General features: G+C 45.6%; 1 protein-coding gene across 6 annotated transcripts in view; it reads right to left on the bottom strand.

Moving 5' to 3' along the window:
• TTLL11 (tubulin tyrosine ligase like 11) overlaps positions 1-25,551 on the bottom strand; it is a 256,423-nt gene that overhangs the window by 213,723 nt on the left and 17,149 nt on the right. The window contains exons 2-3 of one of the 6 annotated variants that reach the window (XM_081588769.1): positions 17,560-17,789; positions 13,652-13,758 (exon numbers count right to left, since the gene is read on the bottom strand). The exons of 4 other annotated variants lie outside the window; for them this stretch is intronic. The gene's annotated coding sequence lies outside the window, so the exon portion shown is untranslated. The remainder of the gene's footprint in view (positions 1-13,651; positions 13,759-17,559; positions 17,790-25,551) is intronic. One more of the 6 variants, XM_081588770.1, reaches the window with a different exon arrangement.

The following is a 25,551-nucleotide window of genomic DNA, read 5'->3' as shown; positions in this document are numbered from 1 at the left end:
GAACAGTGGGACATACTGTCTTAGGTCTTCAGTGATGTCCAGCCAGGCATCCAGTGGACCCTAGGCCCACAGAAAAATGAGAAGCATAATCCTGAAAACCTTCCTGATGCCCTCTTTCTCCCCCAAATCCCACTGCTCAGCATGTCTTCTGATTTATCTCTTTGTTTATCTTTTTAAGTATTTATTTATTTGGCTACAATGGGTCTCAGTTGCAGCACACAGAATCTAGTTCTCCGGACAGGGGTTGAACCCAGATCCCCTGCACTGGGAGCACAGAGTCTTAGCCACTGGACCACCAGGAAGTCCCTCTCCTCATTTATTTAAGTTTCCTCTTCTTCTTTAATCCCCACTGCCTTACTTCAGGGCCTTCTTTCACACCAGGATGAGGGCTACACTGGCCTCCTCCCCAACCTTCCTCCTCCCCACCCCCACCAAGGCCTCCTCTTCTAGTCTACCTGACACACAGAGGGATTTTTTTTTTAAAAGCTCTGACTACATCACTCCTTTGCTTACAACTCTTCCTACGCCTAAGCTCCAAGCCTGGACTCAAAGATGCTTCCAAAACTCCCTCTGCCAACTTGCTTGCCTCAAGTTGGGCCACATATACCTTGGGCATTTGCACTGTTAGTGCCAGACTTTGACTTTAAGTATGTAGCACTTTTTCCTTTGCATGCTGTTCATGGGATTCTCATGGTAGCCCTGTGGGGGTGTGAGAGTTGTACCATAAAGAAGGCTGAGTCCTGAAGAATTGATGCTTTCAAACTGTGGTGCTGGAGAAGACTCTTGAGAGGCCCTTGGACAGCAAGGAGATCAAACCAGTCAATCCTAAAGGAAATCAACCCTGAAATAGTCATTGGAAAGACTGATGCTGAAGCTGAAGCTCCAACACTTTGGCCACCTGACTCACTGGAAAAGACCCTGATGCTGAGAAAGATTACAGGCAAAAGGAGAAGAAGGTGACAGCAGATGAGATGGTTAGATAGCATCACTGATTCAGTGGACATGAATTTGAGCAAACTCCAGGAGACAGATAGTGAAGGACGAAAGCCTGGCATGCTGCAGTCCATGGGGTCACAATGTCACACACAACTTAGCAATTGAACAACAACAAACAGCACTTTTCTGTTTTGTGGCCTGAGTTTCTGCATGCTTTTCCTTCAGCTTGGGATCTTCTGACTCAGCTTGACCCTCCAAGAAGCTGTCTCACCTGCTCTCCCCTCTACATGGCCTCCATCACTTACACCCTTCACAGGTCATTCAGCAGCAGCTTGCCTGTGAAGTCTGTCTGCCTTCGCACTCTGTAGACTCTTTGAAGATGAAAGCACCTTTCTAATCTGGTGTATCTCTATTTTTTTTTTTTTTTGCCATACCACGAAGCTTGTGGCATCTTAGCTCCCCGACCAGGGATCAAACCTGCGCCCCCCCCGCGTTGGAAGCTCAGAGTCTTAACCACTGGACCAAGCCTGAGACTATTTTTAACCTTTGTGGGGTCAAGGAGCACTTTGAGATTCTCTCTAGAAAAACACACATAGGCACAAAATTTTCCATGTGATTTTAGGAGAATTTAAAGACTCCTTGAAATCCCTATTTGCTCACAGACACCATTGTTAGTAGCAACATCTGCAGCTCGTTTCATGAATGAACACATGAATAAAAGGACTTGTGAATAGCAGCTACTCAAAGACACTGTCATCACCATCATCATGAAAGAGAGCTGTTATGTGAGGCTTATTTCCAAGTCTATGTTAAGAGTCTTTACATATATCACCTCATTTAATCCTCACAACAACCTCATGAGAAGGGGGCTCCTATAAATCCTTACAGATGAAGAAACCAAAGCTTGGAGAGATTAAATAACTCTCCCAGGGACACAGAGCTAGTAGGAGCAGTTGCTGTTGTGGTTGTTTAGTCTCTCGGTCACGTCTGACTCTTTTGTGACCCTATGGAGCATAGCTGCCAGGCTCCTCTGTCCATGGGATTTCCCAGACAAGAGTACTCTAGTGGGTTGCCATTTCCTTCTCCAACTAGAGGCAGAGTCAGGAGCAAATCCAGTCCTGCCTGATTGCAAGGCCCAGGCTCTTAACCACTGCACACAACTGGTCTTGAGCTGATCGCTGTGGTGGTAACTAGTCCGTCGTGGACTATAGTAACTAACCTACTCTCAGCCTACATGCTACCATCTTTGCCATAAGGGAAGTTCCTCCCTCAGTGCCTATGCCTGTGTGGACCCAAATCCTTTTCCCTCTTGCCCAGAAGGGCTTCAAAAAAAATGCTTGCAAAATAGCCGGGTTCTAACAAGAACTGAAACTGTTACGTCCTTTGAGCATATTTGCATTTGAGGGACTGATATTCTGGTCAATCTTCCGATGGCCCAGAGAGGAAGTTCAAGCCCCCCAAGGGATTCTGTAAAATTGAAATTTCACAGTGACTGCTGATGAAAGCACAATTCATGTTTCTATACTTTGTGAATGATTTTCTCCATAAAGCCTCTTCATGAACAGAAAACCTTTCAAGAGACTGGACATAAAAGTAGCAAATAAACTTTGATATGGGCAAGCGTATGTGTAAAAAGCATCTTCGAGGGAAATGACCCAAACTGCTGCTTTAAAATGAGGGGTCCCGGGACTTCCCTGGTAGTCCTGTTGTTGAGACTTCACCTTACAATGCAGGGGTACGGGTTCGATCCTTGGTCAGGAAGCTAAGATCCCATGTGCCTCGGGGCCAAAAAAAAAAAAAAAAAAGACATAAATATTGCAACAGATTCAATAAAGACTTTAAAAATGGTCCACATCAACAAAAAAAAAATCTTAAAAAAAAAAAAGAGGCACCCCAAGCATTTGGAGAAGAGTGATACAAGGAAGGTATTGCAGCCAGAGCAACACGCTCGGACTAGGAAGTACCTGGCTCAAGTCCTGACCCACCACGACCCTCCCGGAGACCTTGACACACTGATCTTGCCTCTCTAAGCCTCAGCAGCTCGTCTACAACAGAGGAAAATGGCTGCAATAAAACCTGTCTGCCTCCCAGGGCTATTATGTAGACTGAAGTGATGCACATGAAAGCACCCTGTAAACAGGCAATTGCTGTTATATGGGATAGTTATTATTTTTAATGTCCAAGGAAATCACCCCAATGAGCAACTTCAATTAAAAGAGAGGCCCACCAAATATCAAGCATCATTAGGACAGCTGTTGGATTAGAACCCTGACACCGCGGTGGGACACCTTCCACGACGCCCTCAGGCAGAGCTGATAGACTCGTCTGTGCTCCATGGATGCCTGCAGTCCAGCCGCTGCCTTGCAGGGTGTTTATGTGTACGTGACTGCCTCCCCGTGAGACAGGAGGCTTCAGGGTAGAGACTTCTATTCTTTCTACTCTCTCCGCTACCTACCCATCAGTGGGAGGCAGCCTCTAAGATGGTCTCCACGGATCCCTGCCTCCTGGAATTCATACCCTGTGTCGTCTCCTCTCACACTGTCACAGGCTTGATCGGTGAGACCGACAGAGACAGAGGAAGTAAGGGAATGAAACTTCTGAAGGGCATCTCTATAAACTGTGCCCTCCTCTCTCTCTCAATCTGTTTCTGTCTCCCTCTCTCTTCCTCTCTCTCCTATTCTCTCTCTCATCATCGCTCATGTTGAGAAGGCCCAGGGAGAGGTAAGAATTCAAAGCCCCCTGTCAACAGCCACGAGAGTGAGCTTGGAAGTGGATCTTTCCACCTCAGTCAGGTCTTCAGAGACTGTGGTCCTGGCCGACAGCTTGACCACAGCTTCCTGAGAGGCTCTGAGCCAGAACCCCCAGCTGAGCCGCGCTAGGATTCTTAACCCTCAGAAGCTGCTGTGGTAAGCTGCTGAACTGAGGGGAAGCCGGTTACACAGCAGTAGACGATGGATATACCACGCCAGTTCTAGAACAGGGTCCGAGAGAAAGAAAGCATTCGGAGAATGAAATAATTTAAGACTCATATATCCTTAAAATGACTATAATACTATTTATTGAACGCTTAGTTATGTGCCAGGCATCTTACATATATGCCTCCATTTTGACTTGAAAAAATGCAATCCCATTGCTAATAAAAAAAATCCAATCCCAGAATTTACAGCCATGTTGGATCTATTTCCAAGGATTGTGCTCTTTTCACTCCACTAAGTTGGATGGTTGGACAGATGGGTTAACTGTGAAAAACAAATTAGGGGGATTCCCTGCTGACGCAGTGATTAGGACTCGGTGCTTTCACTTGGCATAGGCCTGGGTTGAATCCCTGGTTGGGGAACTAAGGTCCTGCAAACTGCCTGGCACAGCCAAAACAAACAAATGAGCACACACGTCTATTAGTAAATGAGTTGTGGTTAACACTTCAAGGAAGAATGGAGCATGGAAGAGTCCACAGAAGGCCAATTAAGATAAGGAAGGTGAAAGTGGGGGCTTCCCTGGTGGCTCAGCCAGAAAAGACTCTGCCTGAAATGCAGGAGACCTGAGTTTGATCCCAGAGTTGGGAAGATCCCCTGCAGAAGGGAATGGCAACCCACTCCCGTATTCGGGCCTGGAGAATCCCATGGACAGAGAAGCCTTCCAGGCTACAGTCCATGGGGTCACAAAGATTCAGACGAAGACAAGGAAGTGAAGTGAAGTGACGTGAAAGTCGCTCAGTTGTCTCCGACTCTTTACAACCCCGTGGACTATATATAGTCCATGGAATTCTCCAGGCCAGAATACTAGAGTGGGTTGCCATTCCCTTCTCCAGGCGATCTTCCCAACCCAGGGATCAAACCCAGGTGTCCCACGTTACAGGCAGATTCTTTACCAGCTGAGCCACCGGGGAAGCCCAAGAATACTGGAGTAGGTAGTCTATCCCTTCTCCAGGGGATCTTCCTGACTCAGGAATTGAACAGGGATCTCCTGCATTCCAGGCAGATTCTTTACCAACTGAGCTATCAGGGAAGCCCCAAAGACAAGGAAAGGACCAAGCAATTGCCCTTGAAGGATGGACTGAAAATCCAGCACTCTTTTCTTCAATGGAGAAAGCCGACAAAGAAAACTCTGGTGGAAATCCAAATTCTGAAGGGTGTGCCCAGATGGAACATGGTTCTATCTGCCAAGTGTGAGTGAATCCAAAGAAGGGGAGCCCCTCTTGAGCCTGGGAGAAGGAGGCTGGTTCACCCTTCTTCTCTAGTGCTGGAATCCCAGCTAACAGCACCACTCTCCTCCCAGATGGAGGAGAAGAGACCCAGCTGAGGGGCCACCCACTGAAGGGCCACCAGAAGGTTCTGAGGTGGGAGCTAGACGAGCTCCAGGTTGGACAGCTACCATTGGCCAGCCTCCTCCTTGCACTTCCTGAGGTGAGAGATAGGTGGGCTCTAGTTGAGGAATTTATAACCAGCCCCCCGTTTGCTCTCAGAAATGGAAGTAACAACAGAAACAGGAGAAACAGTCAGTTTTCATACCCTGTAAACATCTCAAGGGAATAATCAAGAACAAAAGAGGAAAAACCCTGAGTAACGGATAAAGGAGACACTACACATGCGCACAAAGGCTCCTTGGAGTCAAAAGTCAGGGGATGAACTGCAGGCTATAATGAGTCTTGCTCCTCCCAAAAGCCTTCACTTGGAGAACCATCGTGGCTGAGGGGTGTGTGCGCACCCCAGGAGAGGGTCTAAGAGTAGGTCAGGTGTGGAAAAAGAAACCAGATAATTGGCCTGAAGGAAGACAAAGACCCGGAAGAACTGCCCTATATAAATGAGGTAACCACCTCGTGGCCGTGCTGCTCCTCACTAGGGGGGACGCCCGCACCCTTGCTCTCCGGGTGTGCATCTCTGCCTTGCTTCTATCTCGACTGAACAGTTTCTCTCTGTGCTTCCCGCTTCTTGCTGTGCTATGCCTCTAATAACAAACTTTGTACCTGAGTTTACAGTTTCAGCCTCTGTGATAAATACATTTTTCACTGGGGGCAAAGATCCAGGGAAAATTAGCTTCTAGCCTCTAGCCCTTGCCAGTTTGATGGCTGGGCTTCCTGGTTTTCATCCAGGCTACCTAGGTTCAATTCCTGGTCAGGGAATTAAGATCTTGCTTCATGCCCCTGCTCACTGCTGCCTCACTGAGATCAGTTCCAGGCTTCCTCTTGCCAGTGGAAAACGTGGCTCATAAGAAAAGGCCTCCCCATGCTGGGGAGGGACCTGCCAGCAGCCTGGGATGGAGCTTCAGGGAAAAGCTGCAGGTGGGGTAATTCCAAGCCTGTTTCCTCAGTGGGAACAAGCATGGCAACATGATTGGGTTACTAGATGGATTAATAATGTGTTTAGCACTTTGCCTCGCACACAATGGAGCTTTCCAGGTGGCTCAATGGTAAAGAATCTGCCTGAAGCGCAGGAGATGTGGGTCAGATCCCTGGGTTGGAAAGATCCCTTGGAGGAATAAATGGCAACCCACTCCAGTATTCTTGCCTAGAGAATCCCATGGACAGAACAGCCTGGCGGGCCACAGTCCATAGGGTCGCAAAGAGTCAGACACGTATGAGTGACTGAGCACACACACACAGGCACACACTGCCTGGTACACACACAGGTATTTAAAAAAAGAAAAAAGCTAGTTTCTTTCTTTGCTTCCATTCTCTCCCATCACCCTTTCCCATACCTATTGACTGGTAAGATATCACCCAAGGAGCTGGTGGACGAGGGTGTTCTCTAGGATGAGCCCAAGGTTGAACATGCAGAAGTTAGCTCAGGGCAGTGACAGCCATGCAGGTCTTCCTGTGTGTGCATCTAGCTCTAGGGCAAACCTGTACATACACAAAAGCTGCTTGACTCAAGTTTAGGAACCTGGATTCAAATCATAGGCCTGGCAACTACCAAGGGCCTTAGTTTTATCATCTGAAAAAAGAAGACTAGCAAACCCCCCCTCTCTCAGAAGGTGCTGGAAAGATGAAACACAACCCCATAAGTGAAAGGATGTTCGTGAACAGCCTGGCACATAGTAGGAGCTAAATTAGTCCAATTTAGAATATTGAGATGGCCTCTTAGATTGTTCTTCACCTAATGAAGTCCCTCAGTGAGAAGGGCACAGAGGAAGGGTCCCAGATTTTTTTTCCCCCGATGGTAAAGAAAGCAGAGACTGGCCCTGCATAAATGCACTTCTTGAAAAACAATAGTGAATCAGACATAGCTCCAGGGGTGTGGGGAGCCAGCCTGGGGGGTAGAGGTAGATCCTTAACAGATGAATGGGTTCTGTGTGACAACATGCTATGTCCGATCCCAGGAGAGCCACTGCTCCAGCTCCAGGTAAGGGAAGTTTAACCAAGGAGGGGTCATTTGAGCTGGACGTGAAGCTGGTGTCTGCCAGGCAGAGATGAAGAGAAAGAAATTGGCTGAGGGGAGAGTGCGGGCCAGGCAGGGCACCTGGAAGAACAAGGGGTGCCTGCAGCCCAGGGTCAGTAGAGAAACTAAGCTAGAGGGATCCACGTGGTCTGATGGGTGGTGAGGGGCTCACAGAACAGGCGGAGGAGCTTGAACTTGATTCTACAGGTGGAAGAGAACCAGGGACGTGCTTAAGCAAGGCTGTGTGGACCTGGCTAGAATTCGAACAGAGGGGAGGTAGAGAGGGACTGGAGGCAGCCCGACCCAAAAAGGAGCCAAGGCTGGGAGAAAGGGGCTGGAGTGGTGGAGGGGGGGGAAGGGGGCGAAATGACTTGGCAAAGAGAAAAGAGATATGCTGGGAGCAGGCAGAGGGGGAAGGCACAGGAGGGAGGAGAAGAGGAGGAAAGGGAAAGCCCCTCAGTAGTTCAAGAGAAATAACTGCTCTGACAGCCCCCTTCACTTTGTTTTTGTTTTTTGATGTGAACCATTTTTAACGTCTTTATTGAATTTATTACAATACTGTTTCTGTTTTATGTTTTGGTTTTTTGATCGTGAGGCATGCAGGATCTTAGTTCCCTGACAGGGGATCGAACCCACAGCCCCAGCATTGGAAGACAAAGTCCTAACCGCTGGACCACCAGGGAAGTCCCAGCCCCCGCACTTTGAAGGAGCCATGTCTTCTGTGCACATGGGCTGACTTTTCGGTCTCACCGTCTCCGAGTTTTGCTAGAGGCTGGAGAGGATCCTTCAGGGATAACCAGCACTCTAAGGAGACTTCCCCGGGATAACCAGCACTCTAAGGAGACTTCCCCTGTAGCAAAGGCGCCGCCTGGCTCCAGTGGATTTCCCAGGAAGACAGCAATTCCTCATCCTCTAATAGAGCCAATAAATATAGTGAGAGGGTAAGTAATTAACAACCTTTTGCTGGAAAGAAGCAATTCTTGTGATCTATGGAGTTTCTTTTCCTGTTCACTTCTTTGTTGTTGCAAATACGATACTCCTGGTAAGCGTATGGTGCGTTGTTCACTGAGTTAATCACCAAAGCATGTTATATTTTTTTATTAAATCCATTCATTATAATTGACTCATATGAATTAAAGCTGGAGGAGCTGCGGTGAGAGCTGTCGTCCACCTTTGCGTCTGCTTCTGATCTTAATACTTTTAATGAGATCAAAACGGTTACCAAATAATTTAACCACAGGAAAAAAAAAAAGCTCGTATTAGCAGGCAGGGAAGATAACCTTGCCCCTTTCATAATTTCCGTGCCCTATAGCAACCTCCTTCATTTATTTATTCTGGTGTCTGATTTCCCCCCCGTAAAGAAGCTTTATTAGTGGTAATTATATTAGGCAAAGGGAAGAGAAAAACTTTGCAAACTTCTAAAGTGATTTACCTCTTGGCTTGCAGTTTTAATTAAAATTCCAGTTTATTTAGCAAATAGCTCTGAAAAGATTAGATACCAATTTAGCACTATGTTTTTTTCCCACTTTCCAATTCATCAGGGTGACACAAACAACAAAATAACGCATTTATGACTCTTACTCCATCCCATCATAATTCAGCCTATGGAAAAGAGCTCTAATATCAATTATAAATTATAAATTAACTCCATTATGCTTTGCAAAATTCTCAACAGTTATCTCCCTGCTCTCTATTCCCTCCCTCACTGTGAGTAAATGATCTCAATTCACCACAAGGCATCAAATTACCCAGTCTCTCCCACATCAAAACTTCAAATGTGCTTATTAACTGGAATGGAAACAAAGCGAATCAGGTTTCTGTTTCAGCAGCCCTTCCTCCTACTGGGGATTGTTGTTGTTGCTTAATAGCTAAGGTGTGTCTGACTCCTTTGCGACCCCAAGGACCATAGCCTGCCAGGCTCCTCTGTCCATGGGATTTCCCAGGCAAGAATAATGGAGTGGGTTGCCATTTCCTTTTCCAAGGGATCTTCCTGAATCAGGAATTGAATCTTCATCTCCTGTATTGCAGGCGTATTCTTTACTGCTGAGTCACTGGGGAATTCCCCCCAACTAGGGATACCAAACAACTTTTCCCGAAGTCATTCCTGACAGCTCATCCCTAGTTGACCCGCTACCCAGCCAGCTGAATGGTTTCCATGACGGCAATGCTCTCCAGAAATTCGGTCTAAATGCACTATGTTTAGCTGCAACATCAATTCATTCAACATACAAGCAAGTCATGCCTTTGAGGTGGGTGGCATGTTCAGGGAATGCTGAGAGATCCCACATTGTAGGGGCAGAGGGTTAATGGCAGGAGACAGAGCTGGAGAGGTGAAAACAGGAGGACAAAGGATGCAGTCCTTACCTTCAGGGAGCTTATAGTACAGCAGGTGAGTCACACACATGAACAGGTCACTGTAATGCCTGCAGCCACATCTTACTCAGCGTCTACTATGTGCCTGTGTCAGAGCCAAGCTCTTTCCTCATATCGTCACTCTCAGTCTCCACACAACCTGGTGAACAGCAGTGTATCCCCATTTCACAGAAGAGGTGACTGGGGTTCAGAGAGCTGACTCTTGGTGAGAAAGAGAGAAGTTGGCAAGAAGACTAGAAAGGGAAAGGACTTCCCATGGGAGGAAGCAACAAGATATGCAAAGACCTGGTGAAAAAAGCAACCGACAGCCTGGGAGATCCTGTCTGTGGCCCCTCGGGCGTCATTGGATCTCTTGAGCCTGTTTCCCCACTTTGCACAAGCAGGGTATTACCTATTCTGTAAATCTGCAAGGGCCTGCTCTTCTTTTCCAACAATTGACTATGACTTGGGCCAACCCTGAAGTACCCAGTGCTATCTTAATTAGGTACCCAAGCGACAAAGAAGTTTGCCAGAGGACTTGCCCCACTAAACCCATCTACTCCTCCTGACCCACAAAACCAGTCTGTCAATTTTCATAGACATACCACTGCCATGAGAACCTCAAATCATATAATTACACCTTACTAAAAAGAATACAATGTTTCCAGTAATTTCTATAATAATAAACATTGTAGCTACTAATCCTTGAGTTTATATTATGTGCTGTGTACTTTATATGTGCTGTCTCAATTCACCCTCACAACAGCACTCTGAAGTCGGTAGCTACACTGCCATTCTACTGTATATAAGAGGAAACTGAGGCTCAGAGCAATTAGACAACTCAGTGTCTAATAGGGCATCCAGTAAGCAATAGAGCAAGGACAGGACTCAGCCCCGTTAAGTCGTCAGTCCCCAGAGAATTAAGCCTGGGAGAAATAAATAAGGTTCCTCTAACAAACACAGGATTCCAGTGACTAGGAAGTATATATGAGGCGGATCTGTGCAGGGAAGGTGCAGAGGAGGGACCAGAGTCGGGCAGCCAGCCCCATTGGGAGCTCTCCAGAGTGCTGAACTGCCTCTGCCAATGTCCTCTGATTGACAGCGCCTGCCACCTGGGCACCCGTGCCTGTCCTAACCCTCACCTCCTGGTTTCAGCGTCTAAGAGGGCACTGATGAAATAGAGTGAGTGGGAGTGGAAGAACACCCAGGAGAGAAACAGCTAACTTTTAGAATTAGCAAGCTTGAGGGGATGATGGGACACCTCACTGAAACTATCTTACAAGGGATTAGAAATGCGGGAGTGGAGGGAAGTCAAAGCAAGAGGTGAGTTAGAGAAGACAGTACTGGAGAAAGACTGAAGTGGTTGTTGAGAAAGAAAAGCAAAGGGCCAGAAGCAGAGAGGGAAAGGGACTCCTCCTAGCAGTCCTCCACAGTGAGTACCAGGAACAAATAACTAAACTCTCCAACCCTGATATTTCATTAAAAAGTGTTCAAAGAGGGCAGAATTGTGTTGCCTGTAGGTTTGAATCTGTGAATAAATAATTGCCACTACCCCTCAACTCCCCCCCCCACTCCCTGAAAAAGGAAGAGAGAATGACAAACTATTCAAGGGAAAAATAGAAAATAAACTGCCATATGGTCACATGATTCTAGTTAATCAAGATCATAGCAACTGTTACATGAAGTAAAATACTTCCTGATAAATTTGAGAGGTCACCCAGAAAGCCTCTCTTTGGCCTCTCAGAACCACAGATCCTAAAGGCTTACATGATGGGATATTTATTTATAAGCACATCTCTCCCCCTACTGGCAAAAGAGATATTAGAAAAGCACATTTATTCTCTGGCTTCACCCCTACTTCTCCTCTCCTATACACCTTTCATATGAATAGTTATCCTCTTTTATTAACTTAGTCTTTCATTCAAGCATCAGTGCAATTTATGCATCAACTCAATGTCAAGCATTGGGAATTCTAAGGAGAATAAGGCACAGTCTCTGTCCTTGAGATGGAGACTTGTAAATACATCACAATGCAAAGTGACAAACACTCCAGCAGATGCCTGTTTCCCCATTTGGGTTAAAGGGCTATGGGAGCATGAAGCAAGTTGTGAGTTATTCTCCTGGGGAGAAAGTGGAAGACGAGCTGGAATTCGCCAAGCCCAGAAGCCAGGAACATAGTCTAGGCTGGAAGAGGAGCCCTGTGTGCAAAAGCAGGGGAGCATGAAGAACATGGTTAAAAGTCTCTCCAGGTCAGGAACAACAGCTTAATTTTCTCTGAACTCTGGGTGCCTAGCCCAGTGCCTGGGAGGGAGTGGCACAAAACAGATACTGGAGGAACAGATGGCATGCAGTTGAGTGTGGAAGAATAAAGTATGACTGTGGAGTCTTGGAACAGAAGGGAAATTGAATGGAACCAGAATCTATAAGCCTCATAACAAATTTTGATGCGAAACTGCTCAGCCTATAGCAGATGCAGGCAGACTTTGGTCATTCATTTCTCCAGCCCAGGGCTCGATACTGACTGACATATCCATCCCTGCAAGTGAACAGGGGAGGGAATGTACACCCTCAAAGTGGCCAGTTCAAGAATGGTGCGCTAGCTCACAGCTAGAGTCTACCTTACTGATTAGAATTTTAAAAGGAATTATCAGGACTTTCCTAGTGGTCCAGTGGTTAAGAATCTGCCTGTCAGTGCAGGGGACATGGGTTCGATCCCTGGTCCAGGAAGATTCCACATGCGAGGGATAGCTAGGCCCCTGTGCCACAACTACTGAAGCCCATGCACCCTAGAGGCTGTGCTCTGCAGCAAGAGAAGCCACCGCAATGAGAAGCCCACACACAGCAACTAGAGTAGCCCCCGCTCACCACAACTAGAGAAAGCCTGTGCAGAGCAACAAAGACCCAGCGCAACCAAAAGTAAATCAATTTTTTTAAAAAGGAATTATCAACAATTACAATCCAAATGTGATGGGTAGGGGGATATCTGAGGATCTTGTACCAAATTTTGGTTATCTTCTTATGTTTCGGAATGTTGAGTTGTATTGTCAACTTCCAAATCTCATTTTCCACAGCTCAACATGGCCAACAGCTGTGACAAAAAGTCCTGCTTTCACTAGCTCCTAGAGATGAAAGTTGCTATTCCTCTCCTTAAGTATTTAAGCCATACCTTTTCATTTACTTAATGAACTCAGAACAAACTGATTGACGGCCCAGCTCAGTTGGCAGTGATAGCTGCTATTTCCCTGACGACCAGATAATTAAGCAATTGCATTAAGTGCACGTCACCCCGATCAAGTGACAAGGTCTATTAAGACAAAGCCAGCCTACCTATGGCTTTCAGTTGGCTTCAGCAGAGCACAGGTTTTTAAGCACTCTGGTACCAGTTTAAACACCTCTGTATTTTCACAGTGTTATGAGTCAAGTGCTTTCTCAGTGCACTCTGAAGAAACTGGGCCAGTAAAATTAGCTTTGTATCCTATTGCAAATAATGATTAGTAGAAATATTATTAGATTAAGAATCAGGAGACTGAGATTCTAATTCATCCATCCATCTACTCAACAAACATTAATTTAGTGCCTATTACCAGCTAGCTACTGGGCTAAGTGCCGTGTTGTTATTGTTGTTGTTCAGGTCCTACGTCATGTCTGACTCTGTGTGACCCCATGGACTGCAGCGCGCTAGGCTTCCCTGTCCTTCACCATCTCCGGAGTTTGCTCAAATTCATGTCCATTGAGTCGGTGATGCCATCCAACCATCTCATCCTCTGTCATCCCTTCTCCTCTTGCATTCAATCTTTTCCAGCATCAGGGTCTTTTTCAATGAGTCAGCTCTTCTTGGGTATAACAAAACCATCACCACTACATGCCAGGCATGGTTCAACACTTCACAGAGTCATTTAACACACCTTACAATCTTGGGGCATAAGTACTATTATCACACCCATTTTACAGATGAGGACAATGAGGCACAGAAAAATAAAACAACTTACCTCCGTTTTCAGCCTCACAAGTGGGCAGAGCCAGGGACCAAACCCAGCCAGTCTGACTCCAGAGACAAATAAGATGTAGTTTCAGCCTTAGCGGAGCTCAGAGTTTCCTGGAGGGATATATAGACATGTGTACTCAATGGCTCTATGACCCAGGGAAAATCTTTTCCTCTCCCTTACTAGTTTTTTATTGCTGCACAAAAAATACAAATACAAACCTAGTGACTTCATACCATAGTCATTTATTGGCTCAGAGTTCTGTAGGTCAGAGGTCCACCATGACTTTAGCTGGATCTTCTGCCTGGGTCATCACAGGCTGAAATCAAGCTGTGGCCAGGGTTGGTGATTCTTGTCTTGGCTCAGGGTTGTCTTCCACGCTCACTGGAAGAATTCATCTCCTTGCAGCTGAAGGGCAGAGGTCTTCATTTTCCTTCTAGCTGTCAGCCAGGGACCACATTCAGCACTGGTGACTGCCCACAGTCTTTTTGCCATAACGACCCCACAGGCAGCCCAGAATGTGGTTGTTCACTTTCTTCAGACAAGCCAGATCACATCTGTCTGACTTCCTCTTCTGCAACCAGCCAGAGAAAACTGTCTTTCAAGGGCTCACCTGATTAGGTCAGGCCCACCAAGGGACAGTTCCCTTTTGCTGTATGTCATCACATAATCATGGAAGTGATATCTCATCATATACACAGTCCCTGTTGTTGCTGTTCAGTCGCTGTGTCCAACTCTTTGTGGCCCCATGGACTGTAGCACACCAGGCTGCAGCACACCTGTCCTTCACTATCTCCCCAAATTTGCTTAAACTCATGTCCATTGAGTCAGTGATGCCATCCAGCCATCTCATCCTCTGTTGTCCCCTTCTCCTCCTGCCTTCAATCTTTCCCAGCATCAGTGTCTTTTCCAATGAGCCAGCTCTTCACATAAGGTGACCAGACAAACTACTTGAACTTCAGCTTCAGCATCAGTCCTTCCAATGAATATTCAAGGTTGATTTCCTTTAGGATTGACTAGTTTGATCTCCTGGCAGTCCAAGGGACTCTCAAGAGTCTTCTCCAACATCACAGTTGAAAAGCATCAATTCTTCGGCACTCAGCCTACTCAGGCTCTGCCCACACCCAAAGGGGAGAAGACTATACATGTGGGAAAATCCTTAGGGGCTATTTTAGGGTTCTGCCTATCACATTTTCTGCCTTTTTTTTTTTTTTATTTTCTGTTTTTGCTTTCCTAGTCTGAGGCTAGACTAGATAACAGTGCTACCTACTACTTATATAGTGGTTGACATTTATTAAAGATGTTTTCACATATTTTACCTTATTTGAGCCCTACAATCCAGAGATTTAGGTGCTCTGGGAGCAAGGTTAGTCTCACTGTCTGTCAGAAAGAGGAATCCGAGGGTCAGAGGAATTAACCTTCCCCCTGCCATGCTGGTAGAGCCTGGGAGACCAAAGCCTTAGTGCCAGTCCTGATTCTAGCATCCGGGCTCCCTCCTCAAGCCCGTGCTGGCAGGATGATGTGAGAGGACTGGGAACAACTGAAGCAGAAAGAACACAGGCTTTGGAGTCAGACAGACCTGGATTCAAATCCAAGTTCTGCCCCTTATGAGCTCCAGGATCTTGGGAAAGTCACTTCCTCTGTCTGGGCAGCCTCATGTTTAAAATGCGGGGAGTTGGGCTACTCGGTCTCCAAGGGCTCCTTCATTCTCAGATCAGGACAGAAATGCTTCAGCTGCACAGTGGAAGATTACTGACTCCATGATTCCATTCTCCTGGTTAAGGGAGAACCTCTAACTATACCCTTCATCCAGGTATTCCTGTGGTTTGGGTAAATCTTTCCATTTCATTATTCTCCCAGGGCCAACATGGCTTAAGCAACAGAAATTCATATTCTCACAGTCCTGGTTCCCAGAAGTCCATAATCAAAGTGCTGACAAGGTTGGTCCCTGCAGAGGACCCTGAGAGAGAAGCTGCCCCATGTCTCTCTCCCACTCGAGGAGGCTGGCAACCCTGGGGGTTCCTTGCTCTGGACATGCATCAATCCAAGTCCTGCCTTTGTCTCCATACGGCCTTCACCCGTGTGTCTCTGTGTCCTTTTCTTTTCTGTTTCTTGCAAGGACACGCATCATTGAATTTAGGCCCCATTAATCCAAGATCATCTCATCTCAGGATCCTTAATTTAATTAGATCTTCAAAGACTCTATTCCCAAATAAGGTCATGTTCACAGATACCAGTTAGAACTTGGACATATCTTTTGAGGGGGACACAATTCAACCTACATCATAAATTGATTTATGGATCCCACGGTTGATGGAATAGAGGTGATTGCCAATTTTTCCTTGTTACAAAGAACACTGCAGTAAACATCCTCATTGCATCTCTTTGTGTACATGAACAAGACTTTCTCTAGAACTGGAATTGTTTCTATCACAGAGTGAACATATTTTCAACTCTGCAAGCTACTGCTAAATATTTTTGCCATTCTAACTGATGTGAAATGGTATCTCATCGTCATGATTATACTAGTGAGATCGAATATTTTTGCAAACATTTACTGGACATTTGGGTTTCCTCTTTGAATATTTTTTTTGAACTCTAAATAAGTGGTTCCGTATCAGGATTATCCAGGATCTTCTCAAAAGAGATGATGATTTAGCAGAGGTGAGCTGCTAGAAATCTGAATGCTGAAAAGCACGCCAGGAGACTGAAGCCTGGACCCAAGGAAGGTACATGCGTGCTCAGCTGCTCAGTCATGTCTGACTCAAGGACTGTGGCCTGCCAGGCTCCACTGTCTATGGGGTTTTCCAGGCAAGAAATACTAGAGTGGGTTTCCATATCCTTCTCCAGGGGATTTTCCTGACCCAGAGATTGAACCTGTATCTCCTGCATTGGCAGGCAGATTCTTGACCACTGAGCCACCTGAGAAGTCCCTCCCAGGGAAGAAGCACTGTATTAATGGTAGTAACTGCTTTATTGAGGCTTCCCTGGTCATACAGTGGTAAAGAATCCATCTGCCAATGCAGCAAAAGCAGGTTCGATCTCTGGGTTGGGAAGATCCCCTGGAGAAATGAATGGCAACCCAATATTCTTGCCTGGGAAATCCCATGGACAGAGGAGCTTGGCGGGCTACAGTCCATGGGGCTGCAAAGAGTCAGACATGACTTAGCGACTAAACAACAACAAATACATTTATGTGAGTCAAGGCCTTTCTTTTAAAATGGAACTGTTTTCAAGATTCACAAAAGATAATACCAATTCTACTGTCGAGATTAACCCGAAAAAAACAGTTCAAAGATGAACTATTCACAAAACGTCAATGAAGATGATTAATACTAGAAAATGGCAGCATTTCAAAGCTGAAATTCAGGTGCAAAACATACAGGACTGGGTTTTTGTTTGTTTGTTTTTTCTTGTTTTTAATTTTTATTGGAGTATAGTTCATTTACAATGTTGTGTTGGTTTCAGTTGTACAGAAAAGTGAATCAGTTATACATATACATATATCCACTCATTTTTTATTCTTTTCCCATATAGGCCATTACAGAGTATTGAGTAGAGTTTCCTGTGCTACTCAGTAGATCTTTATTAGTTATCTGTTTTATGTATGTTAGTGCTTGTATGTCAATCCAATCTCCCAATTTATCCCTCCCTCCCAGGATTGGGTTTTACAGTACAATACACACATACACACCATTTGTTTCTAAATGATTATCACTGAGTTTTTAAATTATTATTATTATTTATTAATACCTTATAATATTACTATGATATAAGACCACCTATATCTAGTTTAGTAGCTTTAAAAGTTAAACTAACTTTCAAAAACTTTCACAAAAATTTTCAAAAGGCAGTTTTAACTTCTTGTGGCTCCTGTATATTCTAAAACAACAGGAAGGCATGCTAATGCTTACCTCACTGTTACTCCATCAACAAGCTCCTCTGCACGAGGTGGAGAGCCAACCAGCTCATCCCAGCTTTCCCAGGACTATCCTGACTTTAAACATGGAAGTCCAGCGACCTGGAGCCTCTTATTCCCAAGCAAGCCGGAACAGCTGGTCATCCCAGCACAGGGGCAGCTTCCTTTCGCTGTTGTGTGGGAGGAAGGCCTGATAGTAGCAAGCCCTGCTCCTGTACTTTAAACCTGAAAGGCAGTCATACGTCTGAGAATTATTCCTTACTGGTAGGGAAAAAAATAAAATTTTGCATGTGGTTCACCTAATAATACCAGCCTGGATTTCACAGCCAAAGGGTTAGCAGAAACCTTCACAAGTCAATGTTCTTAATTCTCTTCTAAAGAATTCTAGGAAAAGAGATTCCATAAGGCCACCTTTGAAACCCATTCTACCACCCATGATCCTTTTAAAATATTCAACTCTATCTACCATCATATCATTCTCACTCTCACCACTGAGCTGAATAAAGAAACTTTAAAGATACGCTACCCACAGGAAAGCAGGTGAAATTATTAGAGACCTTGAAACGGGGCACCAGAACAAAGTCTGGTGGAAGCATCTTTGGACTTCATGGGGAAAGAAGACTAGATTCTAAAACCTTACAAAATAAGAATACTAGAGACTTTTTAGAACAGAGTGTCAAGCAAACAGCTTTAAAGCCTTGGTTATAATCTGTTCTATTCAGTACAGTAATCCTAAGTAGGCTCTCCAAAGGAAGGCAAAGACTAACATTTATGAGATGCCTACTGTATGCCAGTTGCTCTCATACTCACTAATTCATTTTAATCTCCTAATACCCCAGTGGAGAGATCATATTTTTTCATTTTTACAGAAGAGGAAAGCATTCATACCACCCTATGCTAGGTGCTGGATGTGCAATAACAAACATGAGAGTCATAAAAATAAAACGATAAATAGCAAACATGATATTCACAAGTAATAAACATGAGAGTCATGGTTTCTGCTTTCATGGACCTTAGAGTCAAGTGGGGAATGCTAGACACTTAAAAATTATTACAAAAATAATTATGAGTGACCCAGCACAGGGGGAAATCAAGGCATGTGCTGGAGAGCTGATGAATAAGAGGACAAATGGCCATGATTTTAAAAACTCTACAAACATTAAATGCTGGAGAGGATGTGAAGGAAAGGGAAGCCTCCTACACTATTGGTGGAGATGTAAATTGGTGCAGCAGCTATAGAGAACAGTATGGAGTCTCCTTAAAATAAAATAAAAAAATAAAAACTAAAAACAAGAGCTACCATATAATCCTGCAATGGAGAAAGAAATGGCAACCCACTCCAGTATTCTTGCCTGGAGAATTCCATGGACTGAGGAGCCTGGTGGGCTAAGTCCTTGCAGTCGCAAAGAGTAGGACACACTTTAGTGACTAAACAACATATTCCTGGAATCCCACTCCTGGGCATACATTCAAAGAAAGCCATAATTCAAAAAGATACATGCATCCATATGTTCACTGCAGCACTGTTAACAAAAGCCAAGACATGGAAGCAATCTAAATGTCCATCGACAAGAATGGATAAAGAAGATGTGGTACAGATATACAATGGAATATTACTCAGCCATTAAAAAGAGTGAAATAATGCCATATGCAGCAACATGCATGGACCTAGAGATTGTCATACTGAGTAAAGTAAGTCAGAGGGAGGAAGACAAATCTCATATGATATCATTTGTATGTGGAATCTAAAAAAACGGCCCAAGTGAAGTTATTTGCAAAACAAAAATAATCACAGAAAACAAACTTATGGTTACCAGCAGAGAAACTAGGAGGAGGGATAAAATGGGAGATTGAGGTTGAGACATATACTCTACTATATATAAAATAGATAGGGCTTCCCCTGGTGGCTCAGTGGTAAAGAATCTGCCTGTCAATGCAGGAGACATGGGTTCGATCCCTGGTCCAGGAAGATCCAACATGCTGCAGAGCAACTAAGCCTGTGCACCACAATACTGAGTCTGTGTTCTAGAGCCCAGGAACCACAACTACTGAGCCCAAGTGCTGTAACTACTGAAGCTAGTGTGCCCTAGAGTCTGAGCTCCACACTAAGAGAAGCCACTGCAATGAGACTCCCATGCAACACAACTAGAGAGTAGCCCCTGCTTGCCACAGCTAGAGAAAAGCCCTCGCAGCAACTAAGACCCGGCACAGTCAATAAATACATTTTTAAAATTAAAAAATAAAACAGATAACTAATAAGGACCTCCTGTATACACAGGGAACTCTTCTCAATACTCTGTAATGACTTAAATGGAGAAAGAATCTAAAAAAGAGTGGACAGATGTGTAAATGATCCACTTTGTTGTACAGCAGAAACTAACACAACATTGTAAATCAACTACACTCCAATAAAAAATAAATTAAATATATATATGTGTGTGTGTGTACATTGGGGGAAAAAAAAGAGTAAGAGGACAGGAGTTGAGAAGAGGTGGGAGAGAAAGGGAAACAACCTCCTGTTTCCAGGCAGAGGAAGCAGCAGACAGCCCAAGGGGCAAATGGTCAGTTATGTGCCCGAGACAACACAACTTATCAGTGGGTCAGACTGGGGTTTTGAATCCTGTGCTTTCTGACTACAGAATTCATGTTCTTTTCACTGTAAATACAATGTGACCAGCTGTGCTTCAAATCTGAAAGGGACAGTCCACAGAATGGAGCTAGTTTCCAGCAATGATACCCAGTGTTTCCCAACCTGGTCTGATCAGAAGAATCAGTCCACAGGGGCTTGTTAAAAAAAAAAAAAAAAAAAGATTCACCCTAGCACTACCCTTACTGGCAAATCAAAGTTTAACAAATGCCCCAGGTGCTTCATATGATCAGACGGAGTTTGAGATAACGCTCAGTCATGGCTTTGGAAAACCAAAAACCCAACACACTGGCAGTTTACCATTGCAATCTCCTGGACATTTTTAGGGACTGGGTGGAACTCCTGGAAGTAATCTAGCCTTTCAAAAAGAAAACAGATGGACAAAAAGTAAACAAAAACTCTCTAGAGATCCATCAGTCAGCCAAATAAAATGGTCTCCCTCTCTTCCAGATTTTCTACGGATTTCTACCGGCTCTTCTTTCTGGATTTAAGTAGTGTCTTTTCAGTATAAATTTTGTGACTGCTGTCAAAACAAGATCCATTTCCACACCAGAAGGCGCAGTAACATGCTGCTAATCACTAAGGAGTTGAATAGAGGAACCAAAGCAGCAAGAAGTAAGAAACCACAGCCTTGGCTTTCATCTGGGAGGGGTTATGGATTCAGAATCCAAACACTTGGGTTCAAATTACAGGCCTTACCACTTACAAGATGGACAAGGTCATGAACTTCTCTGAGCCTCATTTTACCCAGCTGCACAGGGGGCTAATAACACACTCTGCGGAGTTATTCTGAGGAATACGTGACTTAATAGAGCGGTGATCTGTCTGGCTCAGCCTTAACAAATGTTTGTTAATAAATAACAAATAAATAATAAAACAAGGGACCTCCGGCAGGGCCAGACAAAGGGAGGGCGGAGGGAGGGTGTGGAAAGGCCAGGGACACCCTGCTCCGGGTGGCAAGGACATGCCAGACTCCCCAGGCCATGTGTGCCAGGGCGAACAGACAAGCTCCTGCCTTTGGGCGGTGCAGGTCTACACGGTTGGAGGCTGCTGACCTCTACACTGTTCGTCCTTTGCACAAAAGCTGATCATTGCTTGTCTGGTGGAGGCGGGTGCAGTGGGAGGAGCAGTCGCCGTGGGGTCGGACCAGGGCTGGGGTTTCAGTGCCACCCCCAGGCCCACTTGCCTGCTGCTACCGTAAGGCAGCTTCCACTCGGCGCTTGGCCCCGGGCGGACTCTGGATGACGCTTCTCCGCTTCCCTTTCTCCTCAGGAGGAGAGTCGTGCCTGGGTGTCGCCTCTTCTTCTAGCTCCACACGGCCTGAATTTGATTTAACTCTGCGTCTTCCTCCTCAACGAGGTTGAAATATATCAGCGTTTACTTAATGGCCCATCAAGCAACGAGGCCTTTATTAAATAGCAGCGTGGTACCCAGGCGCTGAGGTGTGAGGAGCCCACAAATCTCTCCTCACTGCTTTGGTGAAGACAGCTTCGCGTGCCCACGGCACCTCCAACTCTTGCTGCCCGCAGCTGGCACCGTTGCCTGGAGGTCACCGGAGATGCCCCCATGGCTGAATGCCTGAGCCCCCACCCCCATAAGAAAGGAGGACGGTGGTCCCCAGGGGAGGGAGGCTCCAGGGAGCCAATCCCCTTCCAGCATGGCTGTCTGCTCCCCCCCAACCCCTAGCCTGGGGCGCAGACAGCACACTGGACTTGGCGCACCCAGAGACCTGGGTGTGGGTCGCAGCCTCAGCTTCCTCATCTGTAAGGTGGAGCTAATGACGTCTACCCGACTGGCCTCAGGGGGCAGCTGGGAGGCCCCCAAAGCGCAGCAGTAATTCTGCTGTCACCGTGCGGTGAGGGCCTGTGCTGGCCAGTCACACAGTATCTCAGCTGCTGACCAGGCCCCGGCCATTCACCAGAGGCTGGGACTTGACCAGGAAACGCCTCTCTCTGCCCCGGGAAGGTTTTCCCTACTTCCAGTTCACCACACAGAGGGCTCTGATCTAGACGTGCGGCTTTTGTCTCTCTCTCTCTCTCACACAGACACACACACATGTTGAAGCCCCTCCAGGGGCTCCCAGCTCTTAGTGTGCAGATCAGACCTTGAGGATGTGGCTCCCGCCTACCTCTCAGGTCACAGCCTTCCTTGCCCTCCCCTCTTCAGATCCTGTATTCCAGCCCAAGTGAGATGTTTGCCCAGGTTCTCGCCTGCCACTGTGCAGCCGTGTATGCTGAACCCTCAGCCCGCCTCCACCCCCAAAACCTTGCTCACCCCTCTCTTCCTTCCAGACTCAGCTCAGAGACCCCTGCTCTGGGAGACCCTCACAGACCGTGCATCTGAGTCAGCTGTACCCCCCCCCCGTTCATACTGCCCTTCCTCCACGGGGGCGCAGTAACCAGACAGTGAGCTCCCTGACAGGAGGGGTCTATGAGTGTCATTTTTTTGCTCACTCAGGGCTCAACGGAGTCCCTGGCACAAAATAAAGAGTTCAAGCAATGTTTGAGGAATGGATGAAAAAAATCATTCCAGCCAATGTCTATGAAAAGCTTATTTTCTGGGCATTGTGCACTGGAGTGTGAGGACCCAATATCAAACAGGACAGATATGGCCCTTTCGCTAAGTAAGTGTTAGTCGCTCAGTCATGACCGATTCTTTGTGACCCCATGGACTGCAGCCCACCAGGCTCCTCTGTCCATGGGATTTTCCAGGCAAGAATGCTGGAGTGGGTTGCCATTTCCTTCTCCAGGGGATCTTCCCAACCCAGGGATTGAACCCAGGTCTCCTGCACTGCAGGCAGATTCTTTACTGACTGAGCTACAAGGGAAGCCCTTTCACTAGCTGAATTTAAAATATGGTGGGAAAGAAAGAGAATTTAACAAGTCATAAAATAAAGTCGCTTCGTGCTGTGGAAGCAGAGACCTGGAGATAGAAAACAGGAGGAGACACTAGGCAGGAGGAGAGGTCAACACAGTGCATCTAAAAAGAGAAATGCCTTGCCAATCTGGAGCTCGGCTAGGCTACCTCACTTAAACGGAATGTAGAAGGAACCCAGAAAGAAGGCTTCGAGGCTTCTAACTTGTCAAAATATGTCCAAAAAACTAGGCCCCTTACTCACCTGAGTGCCTCTCACACACAGCGGCCTTTGCCAATACCTCCCATTTCACCTCGGCCACCTCCCTCTGTCTCCCAGCACCTTCGTGCACACTTCTAATAGAACTCTTAGCGTCTCGCGCTGGAATCATTGGCTATGTCTGCACCCCCAAGACTGGGCCTCCCAAGGCCACCCTGTGCGGCATCTAAGCCATGCACAAGGACGTGGCCATGCTGTCCACATGCAGGCATCTTTAGTATCCGGAATACAGTACTTTTCACATTTCATATTTATAACAAATGGACTATTGATGATAACTATAAGATATAATACTTACATATTATTGTAATGAAAGTATCTGTTGATTTAAACTGGGAATTCAGAAATATTCTGGTTTGGTAAACAGACAAGACTAAATCTGATGATTTAGTTTGGGCCAATTTATATTTATGATGAGAACTTTCTGGCATGTGATCGTCCCGTGTCTCATGTTAACAAGACAATATATATCATTCCCCTTTGACAAACTAGTTATCAAAATACTCTGTTGATCTAATAAAACCTAAAACAGACTGTATTTCTAAATGAGATCTGTTTTTACTTCTAATGTATAAGTGGTGATTACTTTCACCTTTAAAATTCTTTTTGGTCACGGCATGTGGGGTCTTGGTTCCCCAACCAGAAAGAGAAGCCTGGCTCCACGCAGTGGAAGCATCGAGTCGTCATCACTGGACCACTGGGGAAATCGCTACTTTCAACTTTTAAAAAAGATCCCTCATTGATATTAGCACACTAGCTACATCTGAAGTTTCATATTGTAGTTCAATCATCTGATGTGTATTGTGCCAGAATATTTCTGAATTCTAAGTTTAGATCAGTAAGTATTTCATTATGATACCATGTATATCTTATTTAATAGAAAATATTCACTTGTCCTTAATAATCCATTTGCTGGATTTTCAACAACAAATTTGTTGTTGAAACGAAAGTAATATATTGACTAATATTTTTTTTTCCTTGAGGAGAGGGCACCTTTCTCTAATTCACACAAAAGCTACACTGTGGGCCAGGAGCGATCCTGGTCTGGGATAGTGTTTGTGTTTTTAGAGCCAGTACCTTGCACAGGGCTTGGGGCTCAGCAAACAGACAACATACATTTGTTTAAATGAAAATCCTCAAGGTCTCAGAATTTAAAATTATATAATATGCTTTATTTCACTGTACTTTCTAGAAATACTTCTAGTCTAATGGAATGTGAGTGTGCTGCACGTGTCTGACTCTTTGTGACCCCACGGACAGTAGCTCACCAGGCTTCTCCGATCATGGGATTCTCCAGGCAAGAATACTGGAGTGGGTTGCCAAGCCCTTCTCCAGGGAATCTTCCCAACCCAGGGATCGAAGCGGCAGGCAGGTTCTTTACCACTAGCACCCCCTGGGAAGCCCTTCTAATGAAATAGTAATGCCTAAACTTTCAGAACAACAGGTCCTAAGTGGCCAGCTGAAGCTTATTAAACTGTTGCCCAGCAGGGACCAGCTGCCTCTCCTTTTGTTCCTTAGAACACTTTTTCCCAGAAAGATTGTCTTAGGAGTCAGAAGTTTTCACAGTTATAACATACCATTAGAGAAACATCTTTGCAACCTGCCTAGAAAAAAAAAAAAAATCTGTAAGATGGTAAGGCTTTACGTAGGTCGTTCCAATGAGAGTCTGAGATTCCTTAAGAAAGAATAAGTGCAAAGGCTAAAAGAAAACTATGCTATCATGGACAGAAAGCCCAGCCGAAACTGATGACTGGCAGGGGCTTACAAATAGCTGGCTCTCTATTTCCGACTTGAGCTTCACAATGCCAGAGATAGGACGAGTTCACTGCCTGTAATGCCGTTATGTCGTTTTCCCTTTAAAGAAAGTAGTCACTTTGAAGGCAGTCCAAAAAAACAGAACTAGAACCATTCCTGATTACACAGTTCAATTCGGTTAACTGTTGCTGAATGCCTTCTCTGTGCCAGGCATGAAGGACTCAAAGATGAATAAGACAAGTTCCCTGTTACTGAACGTCTTACAGTCTAGCAGAAGAGACAGACCATCTCAATCAATAACCTCCCCCGCCACCACCCCCCCTCACCCCCTGGTACCATCCAGGCCCAGGCAGCACTGTCTCTTCCCTGCGGTCTACAATAGCATCTGAACTTGCCTCTGCCTCCACTCTGGAATTCTAACCCATGCTCTGTAGAGGAGCCAGAGTGAACTT

This window comes from Giraffa tippelskirchi, chromosome 4, assembly GCF_054371585.1.
Source record: "Giraffa tippelskirchi isolate mGirTip1 chromosome 4, T2T-mGirTip1v1.2.pri, whole genome shotgun sequence".
Lineage (NCBI taxonomy): Eukaryota > Metazoa > Chordata > Mammalia > Artiodactyla > Giraffidae > Giraffa > Giraffa tippelskirchi.
The sequence above is the reverse complement of the archived record's forward strand: the minus strand, read 5'-3'. Positions and strand labels throughout refer to the sequence as shown.